Source organism: Rhyacophila brunnea, unplaced genomic scaffold (assembly GCF_057557595.1).
Source record: "Rhyacophila brunnea isolate RB1 unplaced genomic scaffold, BYU_Rbru_1.0 scaffold_19, whole genome shotgun sequence".
In the NCBI taxonomy this organism is placed as follows: domain Eukaryota; kingdom Metazoa; phylum Arthropoda; class Insecta; order Trichoptera; family Rhyacophilidae; genus Rhyacophila; species Rhyacophila brunnea.
The window spans coordinates 28,036,893-28,052,225 of NW_028232848.1; the positions used below are offsets into that span (position 1 = coordinate 28,036,893).

The window sequence follows — 15,333 nt, forward strand, 5'->3', positions numbered from 1 at the left end:
TTAATAAATATGTGCTAAAAACAAAAATAGGTGCTAAAAATTCAATTAAGTACCTATTACAATAAATAATAAAATAATGCTTCAAATTTTCGAAAGTAAATCTTTGACGATTTGATTTTAGCAAATTTTTATACACGGAAAAACTTCTTTCCACTTCTACAGATGTTATTAATGCGTATGTAAATGAAACTATTTCTGAAGTTAAAAAAATTGAAACATCTGAGGAATTTGATGGATTTTCCAAAAAATCTTTAATATTCTGCAGCGTTTGAAGTCCAGTATTTTTATTTAAAACACTATTTAATTGGTCCAGGAACATTGAAATTTTGTATTTATGTGAAAATATGTGCTTAAACCTAGAATATGTAAAAATAGGTGCTAATAAATAGGGCTTAAATGTTTCAAAATTGTCTGAAATAGATATTTTTGATATTTGGTTGCGGGGCCGCCCAAAAAAATATTTAAATACCTAAGAATCCTAAGCCTACTTATGAGTATATTATTGCTTTAATTTTCGAACTTAAGGGGGAGAGGCACGCCAGCAGAGAACTTAGCGAAAAAATTCTAAGCTTGCAATTTGAGATTTTTTTTGATAATTTAAAATTTCAACTGTATTAATTAATTAATATGTATCTGAAAACATTAAAAAGATTTTTTTTTTTTAATTTAAAGATGAACTTACAATTGTAAAAAAATGTAATAAAATTTAAATTCGTTGCAGGGTCACATCTTATTATTACATTATATTTAATGGTCATATTTATTATTAAATTTAGTTTATTAAGTTTTCAATTTTTTTTGTCTAGATTTTTGACTTATTCATCGTTTTAATATTTTTTATATTTATTTTAAAAAATATTCATTTTTATAAAAATATAAATGTGTATAACTTGAAATTCTTTTTATTTATATCAAATCAAGCTTCAATATTGGGACTATACCTAAAATAAAATTTGATATAAATAAAAAAGATTGCAAGTTATACTCATTTATATTATTATAAAAATCGATGTTTTTAAATAAATATAAAAAATATTAAAATGATGAATTAGTCAAAAATCCAAACAACGAAAAATTGAAAACATAATAAACTAAATTTTAATAATAAATATGACCATAAAATATAATGCAATAATAAGATGTGACCCTGCAACGAATTTACATTTTATTACATTTTTTTACAATTGTAATTTTATCTTAAAATTATGAAAAAAATCTTTTTAATATTTTCAGATACATATTTATTAATTAATACAGTTGAAATTGTAAATTATCAAAAAAAAATCTCAAATTGCAAGCTTCGTATTTTTCCGCTAGGTTCTCTGCTGGCATGCCTCTCCCCCTCAAAGTTATAAATAATATTGTTATATACATAGTAAAAATAATATCAATGATAACTTATACGTATGAAAATATTACAGGTAGGTAGGTAGAAAAGTAGTCTTTTGATTGGGCATAACTGAGAGATCAGTTAAGTTATTTTTTAATATTACTACTTTTATTAATTAATTTGACTATTAATTATTGTTAATCTTCAATTTTCACGTAGTTTTATTTTAATATACAAGTTTCATATATACGCATAGTCCATAAAGTATACAATTGCATGCGTAAGCCTACTCTGATTTTCTCCTGCAAAAAATAAGACATTCAATATTACCAACGTGAATTAATCAGTTGTTTAATTTGACATGTAATTTTATCTCCCTATTTTTTCAAGGATAGAAAAATATGTGTTCTTATCCAGTCTTATTTGTATTTAAGAAAAAACTTCAGTTTTAAACCGTAAAACTGTTTTATTTTTTAAACAATATATACCAAACCTAAAACTATGGATTCTTAAGACAATATTGGGAAATGGCTGCAAGCTTTTGATATGCGGTGTTGCAACATTAGCTGTAGAATGAAGATAGGCTTTTCACGTTATGCGTAAAACGAATACTTTATAGCATTGATCATACTGTTCACAGAAGTGCCTAGAGGCTGCTAGTTTATCAAAAGATCTGTTAGGTCACTAGTGTGGTGTTCGATGTATAGGTAGAGGATGATGATAATGAAGTCTACGATGTAGCAGGGTGAAATTTATTAGCAGCGTATCGGTACAATAGTATATTATACATGATAGTTACGAGCTAAATACTTGGATTTGAGTGACATTGAGATAATTTTTTCTTCGTTATTTACACAATAAAAAGTAGTACATTAACATTAAATTCTGTTACATAATCATATTAAACTAAATATAGAGTCAGCGTTTTAAATTGAGTGGCGAAATGAAATATTATTTGTTATTACAGTTGTAAGAAAATACTATGAAAAATGATTAGTCAGCTACTACACCGTAATGGTATAATGTGCTGTGATATGATGTAATAATACACCGTCTCTAATTTTGCCAATCGACTTGCTGGTCTAGCTGAATTGTTTACTGGAAATAGATTCGCTGGGAATATATAACTGCAAAGTAATTTTATATTTTTATAAACAATAGATATTCGATCGCTTATTATTCTGCAGCTACAGATCTAATAGAGGGAAAAAAGTAGAGGATCCCAACTCAGGGGCAACTCAGCTGCAGAATAAAGAAATAAATAAATCACAGTGCTTAATGGAACTATTACAGCCAGATGAAGTGGTGACTTCTAAATCGACGAAGAAGAATCTACAGTATTTGACAACGATCACGACTAATTTTATCTAATAAATAAAAATTGTTAAAACTAAACTTATATTTTAAAATAGTATAGTACCCATTCACTATATTTATTGGAAAGTATTATTAACAAGTGATGGCGAGTACAAATTAAAGTTATAATGACAAATGTTAAAAAAACAAATCACCAATATTATTGATTTATAATAACAACATTTTATCTTACAGTGAAAATTGACAATAAGTATTCATTGCAGATATTTGGGTTTATTAATAAAAAAAATCCTTTTAACTAAGGAGCCAAAGGGGTGTTTGTATAATAAATTGGCTATCAATGTTTCAATAAGACATTATCTTTCAAATATACTTACTTCAGTCGGGTACTTATTTTTAGAATATCCAACTTATACCATTAGAAAACCGAAGAAAAAGAAAACCATTTATTTTTGGGCGGGCAATAAATCTAATGAACCAACCCTGCACTTCTTAATTCCGGTGAAAAAATAAAACAGACGCTTCTGGTTCACAGAGACTATAATTTCATCCATTTGGCTTCGTTTCTCAGTTCTATTTCCTCCCGCCTCGTGACCTACAGCGCAAGGGATAACAACCCCTACGGCCCGAAAATACTACGGTCGATGTTCCAAGCTACGCCGGGTTTCTCAACTCCCATTGAACGAGCGAAGCCGGGTGGTCGTGTATTATTTTTTGTTCAGTATACTTAGCAAGTTTTCTCACTGTAATATTTTTTTCTTTTGGTTTTATTTCAACTGTGAAAACTTTTTAATATAATTTTAACCATATTAGACAATAAACAACTACCTATGCTACATACAATTCGTAATAAAGTATATTTTAAAGAATATGTAAGTATTATTTTTTATGTTGTCGGGTTTTTTTTTTAAATTTATTGAAGCCATATTTCATTACATTAATTAAAATATGTTTTATAATATTATAGTAAAGTTTTTTATAACAATAAAATAAATTAAATAATAATTATTTTTTTCGAGAGTTGATGACTATTTTGAGAATATTACCAATATGACTTCTATGTTATTTTGGCCGATACGAGAGTGCACTGTATTTTATTGTAAAATACTGTAACGAAAGAGGGTTAGAGATGTACTAGTGGGTATGAAGGAGACAGAATATTTAAGCTGTATTTTTATACTGTTACCATACGTACCTATTATGAATATTTATATTGATAAAGTTGCTGTGGATTCAACCACAATGTAAAAAATTTAAATTATATGAATGGTTCCAAACGATTAACTTGGAATTCTATCAAGTTAATTCTAAATGTAATTTGAATATTTTAAGTATTCTTACTATAATAATAATTATTAAATTGGTAGTTAGGTATAGTTATATAAATAAATAATATAACACTTGACCAATGATAGTAGTATAGTGAAACTGTAGTGTACGAGTATTATTTAGTAATAATTGTAAAAAATAATCAAAAATATCCAGGTTTCAAGAAAATCACATAAATATATTGTGACCTCACCAAGAATCAACCTCAAGTTACCGGATAAAAAGTAAGCGCCTTACATTATTGAATGCCCATGTTTTTAATAAACTGAGGCTTAAAATAATATTAAATAATAATATATCCTTCATTGTTAACAGTTTTATTTTCTTTTGATATCAGACCTAAAATGCACCGTAGTCGTTCTGGCAAGGTTTTTTCTACGGAAGATGGAGTTATATTGAATATAATGTATGTAATCTTAGTTAAAACATAATAAATGCTAAAAATACATGTGAATTTTCCAGAAGCAAAAATCAAACCCTCATACTACAAATTTAGAATCTGGTTTTTTGCTATCAATTTACCGGTGCGTATTCATTTAATCAATCTACTACATAAATAAGTGATATAACCTTTGTAAAAAAAATGCTAAATGCATTTGCATCTGATAACGACAGTTGGTTAGATCCACTTTTTAAATAGGTTAGCCCAGGGGTACAGTACAGTAATAATTTATACGAAAAGATTAAAATATTCATAATATTATTAAAATAAATAGTGTTTCAAAAACTTTCTTTATATATAGATAAATGAAGTGAAGGTATTTTTTTTTACAAACATAAATTATTTAATAAACTAAAAGTGATGGTATATTGCTTGTATGTTTCGTTATTGGTAGTTATTATATTAAGTTTTTAATCTGTTTTCTATATTCTTTTTACTTTTCCTTCTTAAACTTTCTGGCTTATTGTAGAGGCTATTCTCAAGAGATAATAATAAGATGTACAATTTTCTAAAATATAATGCATACCATATTTGATAGCAATTTCTACGCTACTATTGTCTTTTCTTTCCTTTCAAAAATGCGTCTATGATATTCTTCTACTTTTTTGGCTATATCCGCTTCTCAGTTGTAATTATTATACGATTACCAGATGACGCCGTCAAGAATTCCTGCCGTTCAACAGTATTCTTTCATTTTCACAAGTCATACCAGCATCTCGTAGTTCCATCGTTCACACTACGTAGCTGTATTTATTGGCTTTCTAGGATTCCAGAATTATATTGACTTGAAGAACAGGCAAGCCAGGTTAAAATTCTCCTGGGACATCCAGGTCCAGGAGCCAGGTTCAATGTCGCTTTTTTACTTTGTGGCGATGAGCGGTTGCAAGGTCCCCTTTATTACCTTTGTTATTTTGAAGTCAAAAATATCCAACGCAAACATTCTTTCATGAAACTCAGTATATATACGGTTGTTTTGAGATATCATTCGTTCATTTTCACAAAATGTATCTTTCATTATGCCAGCTGACATAATATTAATTTGGTAATTAATAAATTTTGACTTATTTAAATCAATTATTTAAATAGGTACACTGAAAACACTAATAAATCTTCATCGAGTGACTTTTTCCAGATGTGGTCCAAGCTTTTTAAGTTTGAGTATAAAATAGCGTAGCATGGGTTTTTTATGACTACATTAAAATAATTTGTATACCTACGTGAATAAATATGTCACAATCAATGATTAACATTATATTATCAGGTGGATACTTATCATAACCTAACTAAATAATATTACGCACGAGCATTTCAGTGGTTTGCTATAATATTATAATTCATGTCAATGTCAAAATAATTATCGTATCTTGACCTGAAAATAAAATTAGAGATTAAAAATTCTTTTTAAAAATTACGATAAGAAATTTATTTTTTTAAAACCATCGATTGCAACGGCGTCCATTTGAAATAATAGAGGAAACGATATAATATTATAATGGTTTGATTTTATTCAACAGTTATTTAACCTATATTAATACTATCGACCGAAGGTACTTGATGGAATTTGAATTTAATTAGCATTAATATATCATTGTATATTAATGATAATTAAATTCAATTCATTATATATTATATAAGGTGAGTTATATATATTATATTAAGCGAATTTGTATGTATAGTTTTTTAAAATAATGTTATAAAAGTAGATACCATGTAAGAGTATTATTAAAGACTAATATCTCATTAGTTAACTTCATTAATGATTTTTCTTAGAATTGACGATTTACACCTCTTGAGTGTAGTATTTTTATTGTTTATAATGAATAATGATATATTATTAGGTGTGTTAATTTAATATAATAATATGCTATTGAGTGTATTGTTATTGATGAGGTTTTTACTAATTAGCATTTTTACTGACACTTCAACTATTTATAATTTGTTTATTGTATTTTTTGTGACCTCCGACTAGATAGGTAAGTAATGGAGTTTTACCTACTTTATTGTATTGCTTACTATATAAAGTAGAGTTAAGAGTGCTCATTGTCAGTATATGTTTGCCTTTGGTGAGTGTACATGACGCCTGAAGATGCCGAAAGGCGAAACCCGGGACGCAAAAAACGACTTAAATGGAATAGTACAGAGCTTGATTCCATTAGAATTATTTAACCACTTATTACCATTTTAAAATTTATAATATTGATTACCTACATACATGCCGCTTTCAATAACCAATTTTTTTAAACATAATATTACTGGGGACTTGATGAAGACCCCGCACTTGACAGTTGTGTATAGGAGCTTCTTTCTATCCACAGCTAATCGGTCATTCCCGCGTGGCTGAGGATTGTGACCACCTTTGAAATCGTCCATGTAATCAAGACTCTTTATCAATCACGGTATTCTGTTTCTTTTAGAATAGAGTAAATGCTACTTATTTCATTATCTTCTATGAAGACTACTTAAACCCACTAATTTCTCCATATATCTGGTTTATGACAAAAAAAAATCAGGATGTTGATTCTTTGCCTTTGGTGAGTGTACATGACGCCTGAAGATGCCGAAAGGCGAAACCCGGGACGCAAAAAACGACTTAAATGGAATAGTACAGAGCTTGATTCCATTAGAATTATTTAACCACTTATTACCATTTTAAAATTTATAATATTGATTACCTACATACATGCCGCTTTCAATAACCAATTTTTTTAAACATAATATTACTGGGGACTTGATGAAGACCCCGCACTTGACAGTTGTGTATAGGAGCTTCTTTCTATCCACAGCTAATCGGTCATTCCCGCGTGGCTGAGGATTGTGACCACCTTTGAAATCGTCCATGTAATCAAGACTCTTTATCAATCACGGTATTCTGTTTCTTTTAGAATAGAGTAAATGCTACTTATTTCATTATCTTCTATGAAGACTACTTAAACCCACTAATTTCTCTATATATCTGGTTTATGACAAAAAAAAATCAGGATGTTGATTCTTGTGTAAAAAATAATGTTCTCTATATTTATATTTCTGAACGGTTTTGAGTAATGTAATTATGCAATTTTACATTTAATGCTTTTAAAATGTGGTGATAGCACCAACTATAGCTAAACTTAAGCATGGACATGCGCAGAAGCACACTTACTTTCGTGCGCATAGAGGAGGTATAAAAACGCTGCGTCTGCGTGTAAAAAGTTTGTTTTAAACGATACAATTAATAGTAGGTATATTTACAGTTTTACAATAAATACTCCATATTGATCGAAATATTACCAAGACAAGCATGAGGAATAATTGTTTTTAATGTGATCAAATATTTAAAAGTGATGAAAAAACAGTTCAATTTGAAATATAATATTGTTAAATCGGCAAACAAAGCAACTGACGTACCTATTAGCGGTTTATATCGTAAGTAATTTTAACGAATTATTGGTACGTGTAATGCGGGCTGCCGTTTTCGTAACTTACCGAAAACTTGCGAACTCACACGAACTTCAAAAAAGCCATGCTTATGTTATCTAGTTTTAGTTCATATTTTGTATAGCACTGATAAACCATATAATTATCTATAAACTCATGATAAAACTCAATGCATTCTAATGAGATTTTATTAAAGATGTTTTATTTTGATAAATATTATGAACCAAGTAGATAGAAATACTGAATAATACAAATTTAATATAAAATTATTTGTGTGCAATCTACATAAAAGTTTTTATCTGCCTTGAGTGAAAATGTTCGCAAAACTTATTCATTATATCCTCTGATAATGTATGTGTATACTACCTGAGCTCTAAAGACGTAAGCACGACGTGAGTAAGTTTCAAATGAATATACCCGATGGCCCAGGCTGTGAATTACCAAAGCATTACGGCACGATCATTCACACAACTTTCAATACCCATTACTCCTACATAAACCGATAGATTTTGTTTGAGGTCGGCGTCATATGACTATATGACTTACACTACTGTGGTCAAAACTCTGGTAATCATGTTTTCAATCTGTCAGAGGTGTTTTTTTGTATTCGTGTAATCAACCAAACATTTAGTTTCTTTCTTTTATTAAGCTCAACTCCTTATATTCATCTCCTCCAACCAGCACAACCTCTGCAATCCCTTTCCATATATATGTTTTACTATAAATTATCACGGTGATCAAGTAGTGATCTGTTCTGTTCTTTGACTATTTCATTACATCAAAGTTACTTACTTACCATTCGTAATAATTTGATTAATGTTTAGCAGTATGTAAAGTGAATGAGTAAACTGATTTATGAAGACTGGTAGTTGCTGGCCGAGATGGCGAGTTTATTTGACAGATTAACATATACAATTTACATGAATATTATATTGATACAAGATAAGACCATGGTAAGTATTACTGCCCGAGGGATTATGATACTTAGTGACAGTTATATACCAAGATAAAATACGGACTGAGATAGTTAAGCTTTTGACGCGACAATACGGATCGTGATAGCCTTTTTTATTGAACCCGCCACGATGAAAAATGCTGACACTGAGTATCTCAAGCCTCGGCGAGAAAATGAATTTTTTATATAATAAATATTATTAAAATGTTCTTGAGGTGAAAAAATGCTTGCTAAATAGTAATTGGATTGTGTAATAGATATATACAAGGAAAATATACGTATTAAACAATATTTAAAATATAAACCTATTAATTTGAGAATGAGTCGTATGTAATGGATTCTGCTAACACTGCTTGGTTCTCACAGATGTATTTCTACAATGTCATAACGTATTGCCGTAATGTATTGCCACAATGTATTATATTTTTTATTAATTCTTCTTTTTCGTTCTGTGATTTGTTTATTTATACTTTTTTTCCTCATCTTATTATTTATAATTATTCTTAATAATTATGATTTAATGTGATCCTTTGTTTTTTAACCATCACTAATTTTTTTTTTATATTATTGATCAATATCAGGCGCACACACAGAAAAATGGTTAGGTTAGATTGTGTCAGGTTGGGTTCCCCTCATTTTGTAAAATTATCCATATTTTTTAATTTATTTTTGAGACGAATGGAGGGGGTGGAGTCAAAAAATATCCTGGAATAGTAACGTCACGTAACTAGTCGAAACAAATGAAAAAGCAGCATCTGCACATGCGCCAATTTAATATTTTGCAACTCTATAATATTATGTGGCCCACATCGAGTGAAATTTGTTACATGCAACAAACACCGACGCTATGTACGTCAGTACGTTAGATTACATATTGTGTTGTGTGAATGACAATAAAATCACGACAAATTCGACGTGTTGCAGTCGAGACGAATTTGTGTGTGCGACCAGGCTAATAATATACACTTACCATATTTTAAAACAAAATAAGCCGTGTTACCCGATCCGCCACGCAATACTATAAAAAGGTGTAGAGTTCGGCATTAAGTTCACTCCTCTCCTTTGCCCCACCTGGGATCGATTTTTGGTCGCTTTTCACTCCTGTTTTCCGTAAGGGGCTATATCGATTCCGTTGCATAACAAAAACACTAAAATGCTTTTACGAAAATCGCTCTATTCAGCTATTCGAGAGATATCGGTTAGTATTCTACTGGCCAGACAAATTATTTACTTCTTCAATACTAGTTAAAAGCATCAGCTCTATACATAATTCACTTAGGTACTTACTGAATGTAGTGTTTTGAACATAAAACTGATACCCTTCTCCCATTATTCCTTTAACAACTTACCAGTCAAAGTTATCAAAGAAAAACATAGAGCAACATAAGTAAATATCAAGTTATACTTTTACTTGAATTTAAATAAATACTATTATCTTTAATATATATGATTATTTTTATCCTATGAATGAATAATAATCAGGATTTAAAAATGTAGAAGGTGATAATTTCTGGTAAGCATAGTTAAAGGCTGTTAATTTTGATGTGATTATGTATGGTGTATAGGGATGTTAAAATAATATCGTTACGTTGAAGTATCGATACTCTCTTTCGATATAACGTCCGTAGATAATATAGGCTTTTTAACAGTTAGAGCACATTGGCTGAAATCCGGCTGGGTACTTTTTATTACAACGTTTTTATTGGGTCTTTTCAATCGATTGTTAACTAACTTCCCGACTAGCTAGACATTTGAAACTTTTAAAATAATATCAGAACACGATGCCAATGCATTTTTGTAATACTTTTAGCCATTTTTAAGTAGAATCGAATTCATTTTCAGTTAATTCTGTTTCGTATGAAAATTTATTTCGGATGAAATCCGTAATCCAATCCAATATTATTGGTTACTAGGGGGTCTGGGTTCCTAGTAACTAAATTATTAATATATGCGTGCGTTACTATGGGAATCAATATGAAATGTCAAAATGACATTTCAGTATTATTAAAATTAAGTATATTTTTTTTTGATCGTTTAAGCTAGTCAAGTCAAGTTTATATGTTTTAACAGAAATTTTAAAAACGTTGTATATAAAAAGTTTTTTTTATCTTGTAATTATTTGTAATAATAATATATATGTTTTGGAATTGTGTATATTTAAAATTCTTTTAGTCAACAAGTTTTGATAATAATTCTTAGTCCATGCCTGCTCTTTAGTTAAAGATATCGCCTCGAAAATTGCTTGTCATTCGTCCGTCTTCTAATTATTGGCAATGGGGAGACAGTAAAGTTAGTGAGAGGGAGAAATATGTACCTATAATGTTATTTAAATTACTATACTATTTGACAATACGTTTTTAGCATGATTAAATTGACAGCCATACCGATGAATATTTGTTTATTGACAGAATGATTTCGGTATGTTTATTTTATTATTATGCACTATTACAACTATAGTGCAACTTCTATAATCTTTCATTATTATTATCCTAAAAGATTTTGGAAAATTCACTAACGGCTCATTTAAGCGACATTTTATTGTTATTTTTACATCTTCACTTCAAAATGTGCGCTACCGATTCATCTACCGTTTGAATTGACCACATTTCACAAATTTTCAATGATTTTACAGGTACGTGACGTTTATAACTGATATTTTCTCATAAAGCGTATACAATTCGCCATACTTCTTTTAACATAAAGCAGAATGACGTCTTCGTCGCTTAAGACCTTCTAATCCTTTATTTGACAAACGGATTCGATTATTTTTATTCAAATATCGTAATGTAGGCATTGGCGCACTTTTTTCCGGTGAAAAAACCATAATTTTGGTACAATTTACTACGTATAATATCTTTTGACAGCGGGGTACGCCACTGACGGCCATTTCATAGATAACGTGATATTCCAAATTTGATTTTTTTAAATACTTCTTTGTGGCTGTTCACACACTATTTTTGTTATTGAATAATTACCTAGGCTACTAATTTCCATACTAAAAAAGTTGCCATTGCAAACAATGAAAGAAATTAATACGAATTGTTATAGTTATCAAAATGTGTGATATTGTATAATATCTACCTATTTTTTTCGTCTCTATCATCATCAATCTTGACCTATACACTGCTGGATGAAGGCCTCCTAAGCCTTATTCTACTCCTTACTTACACATGAATTGTTATATTTATCAAAATCAGTGATATAATATTATAATCTACCTATCTTTTTATAATGCCATTATTATCACGAGCCTCAATAAATCCACTGCTGGATGAAGGCCTCTCTACGTTGATTGTATTCTTGACAGTATTGAATTTCTAATGTTATTTATCTACATATTCATATCGTCATCATAATCATCATCATCATCATCAACTAGGATCAATCCACTACTGGATGAAGGGTTCCGCAACCTGATTCTACTACTATTGGTTTAACGAATTTGCGATATTATACCTATTTCTATCATTCTTATATCATCGACCTGAACCAATCCACTGCTGGATAATGGCCTCCCTAGCCCGGTTCTACTCCTTTCTGTCATATAAATTGCTGTATTTATCAAAATTGGTGATATTATATTTAAAAACATATTCATATCGTCATCATCATCATCAACCAGGATCCATCCACTGCTTAATAAAGACCTCCCTAGCCTGATTCTACTCCTTTTGTCATATGAATGTATGTATTTATCAAAATCTGTGATATTATATGTATCTACACATTCATATCGTCATCATCATCATCATCATTATCATATACCTGAACCAATCCACTGCTTAATAAAGACCCCCTTAGCCTAATTCTCCTCCTTTCTGTCATATGAATTTCTGTATTTATCAAAATCGGTGATATTATATTTATCTACATATTCATATCGTCATCATCATCATCATCATCGACCTGAACCAATCCACTGCTTCATAAAGACCTCCCTAGCCAGATTCTACTCCTTTCTGTCATATGAATTTCTGTATTTATCAAAATCGGTGATATTATATTTATTTAAATATTCATATCGTCATCATCATCATCAACCAGGATCCATCCACTGCTTAATAAAGACCTTCCTAGCTTGATTCTACTCCTTTTGTCATATGAATATATGTATTTATCAAAATCTGTGATATTATATGTATCTACACATTCATATCGTCATCACCATCATCATCATTATCATATACCTGAGTTAATCCACTGCTTAATAAAGACCCCCTTAGCCTAATTCTCCTCCTTTCTGTCATATGAATTTCTGTATTTATCAAAATCGGTGATATTATATTTATCTACATATTCATATCGTCATCATCATCATCATCATCGACCTGAACCAATCCACTGCTTAATAAAGACCTCCCTAGCCAGATTCTACTCCTTTCTGTCATATGAATTTCTGTATTTATCAAAATCGGTGATATTATATTTATTTAAATATTCATATCGTCATCATCATCATCAACCAGGATCCATCCACTGCTTAATAAAGACCTCCCTAGCTTGATTCTACTCCTTTTGTCATATGAATATATGTATTTATCAAAATCTGTGATATTATATGTATCTACACATTCATATCGTCATCATCATCATCATCATTATCATATACCTGAGCCAATCCACTGCTTAATAAAGACCCCCTTAGCCTTATTCTCCTCCTTTCTGTCATATGAATTTCTGTATTTATCAAAATCGGTGATAATATATTTATCTACATATTCATATCGTCATCATCATCATCAACCAGGATCCATCCACTGCTTAATAAAGACCTACCTAGCTTGATTCTACTCCTTTTGTCATATGAATATATGTATTTATCAAAATCTGTGATATTATATGTATCTACACATTCATATCGTCATCACCATCATCATCATTATCATATACCTGAGTTAATCCACTGCTTAATAAAGACCCCCTTAGCCTAATTCTCCTCCTTTCTGTCATATGAATTTCTGTATTTATCAAAATCGGTGATATTATATTTATCTACATATTCATATCGTCATCATCATCATCATCATCGACCTGAACCAATCCACTGCTTAATAAAGACCTCCCTAGCCAGATTCTACTCCTTTCTGTCATATGAATTTCTGTATTTATCAAAATCGGTGATATTATATTTATTTAAATATTCATATCGTCATCATCATCATCAACCAGGATCCATCCACTGCTTAATAAAGACCTCCCTAGCTTGATTCTACTCCTTTTGTCATATGAATATATGTATTTATCAAAATCTGTGATATTATATGTATCTACACATTCATATCGTCATCATCATCATCATCATTATCATATACCTGAGCCAATCCACTGCTTAATAAAGACCCCCTTAGCCTTATTCTCCTCCTTTCTGTCATATGAATTTCTGTATTTATCAAAATCGGTGATAATATATTTATCTACATATTCATATCGTCATCATCATCATCAACCAGGATTCATCCACTGCTTAATAAAGACCTACCTAGCTTGATTCTACTCCTTTTGTCATATGAATATATGTATTTATCAAAATCTGTGATATTATATGTATCTACACATTCATATCGTCATCACCATCATCATCATTATCATATACCTGAGTTAATCCACTGCTTAATAAAGACCCCCTTAGCCTAATTCTCCTCCTTTCTGTCATATGAATTTCTGTATTTTTCAAAATCGGTGATATTATATTTATCTACATATTCATATCGTCATCATCATCATCATCATCGACCTGAACCAATCCACTGCTTAATAAAGACCTCCCTAGCCAGATTCTACTCCTTTCTGTCATATGAATTTCTGTATTTATCAAAATCGGTGATATTATATTTATTTAAATATTCATATCGTCATCATCATCATCAACCAGGATCCATCCACTGCTTAATAAAGACCTCCTTAGCTTGATTCTACTCCTTTTGTCATATGAATATATGTATTTATCAAAATCTGTGATATTATATGTATCTACACATTCATATCGTCATCATCATCATCATCATTATCATATACCTGAGCCAATCCACTGCTTAATAAAGACCCCCTTAGCCTTATTCTCCTCCTTTCTGTCATATGAATTTCTGTATTTATCAAAATCGGTGATATTATATTTATCTACATATTCATATCGTCATCATCATCATCATCATTGACCTGAACCAATCTACTGCTTAATAAAGACCTCCCTAGCCAGATTCTACTCCTTTCTGTCATATGAATTTCTGTATTTATCAAAATCGGTGATATTATATTTATCTACATATTCATATCGTCATCATCATCATCATTGACCTAAGCCAATCTACTGCTTAATAACGACCTCCTTAGCTTGATTCTACTCCTTTCTGTCATATGAATTGCTGTATTTATCAAAATCGGTGATATTATATTCAAAAACATATTCATATCGTCATCATCATCATCAACCAGGATCCATCCACTGCTTAATAAAGACCTCCCTAGCCAGATTCTACTCCTTTCTGTCATATGAATTTCTGTATTTATCAAAATCGGTGATATTATATTTATTTACATATTCATATC

At 30.0% G+C, this 15,333-nt stretch overlaps 1 protein-coding gene across 1 annotated transcript in view; it reads left to right on the forward strand.

Moving 5' to 3' along the window:
• The window catches only part of LOC147072883 (phorbol ester/diacylglycerol-binding protein unc-13-like), a 211,580-nt gene that overhangs the window by 110,009 nt on the left and 86,238 nt on the right, over window positions 1-15,333 (forward strand). The gene's annotated exons all lie outside the window — the stretch shown is intronic.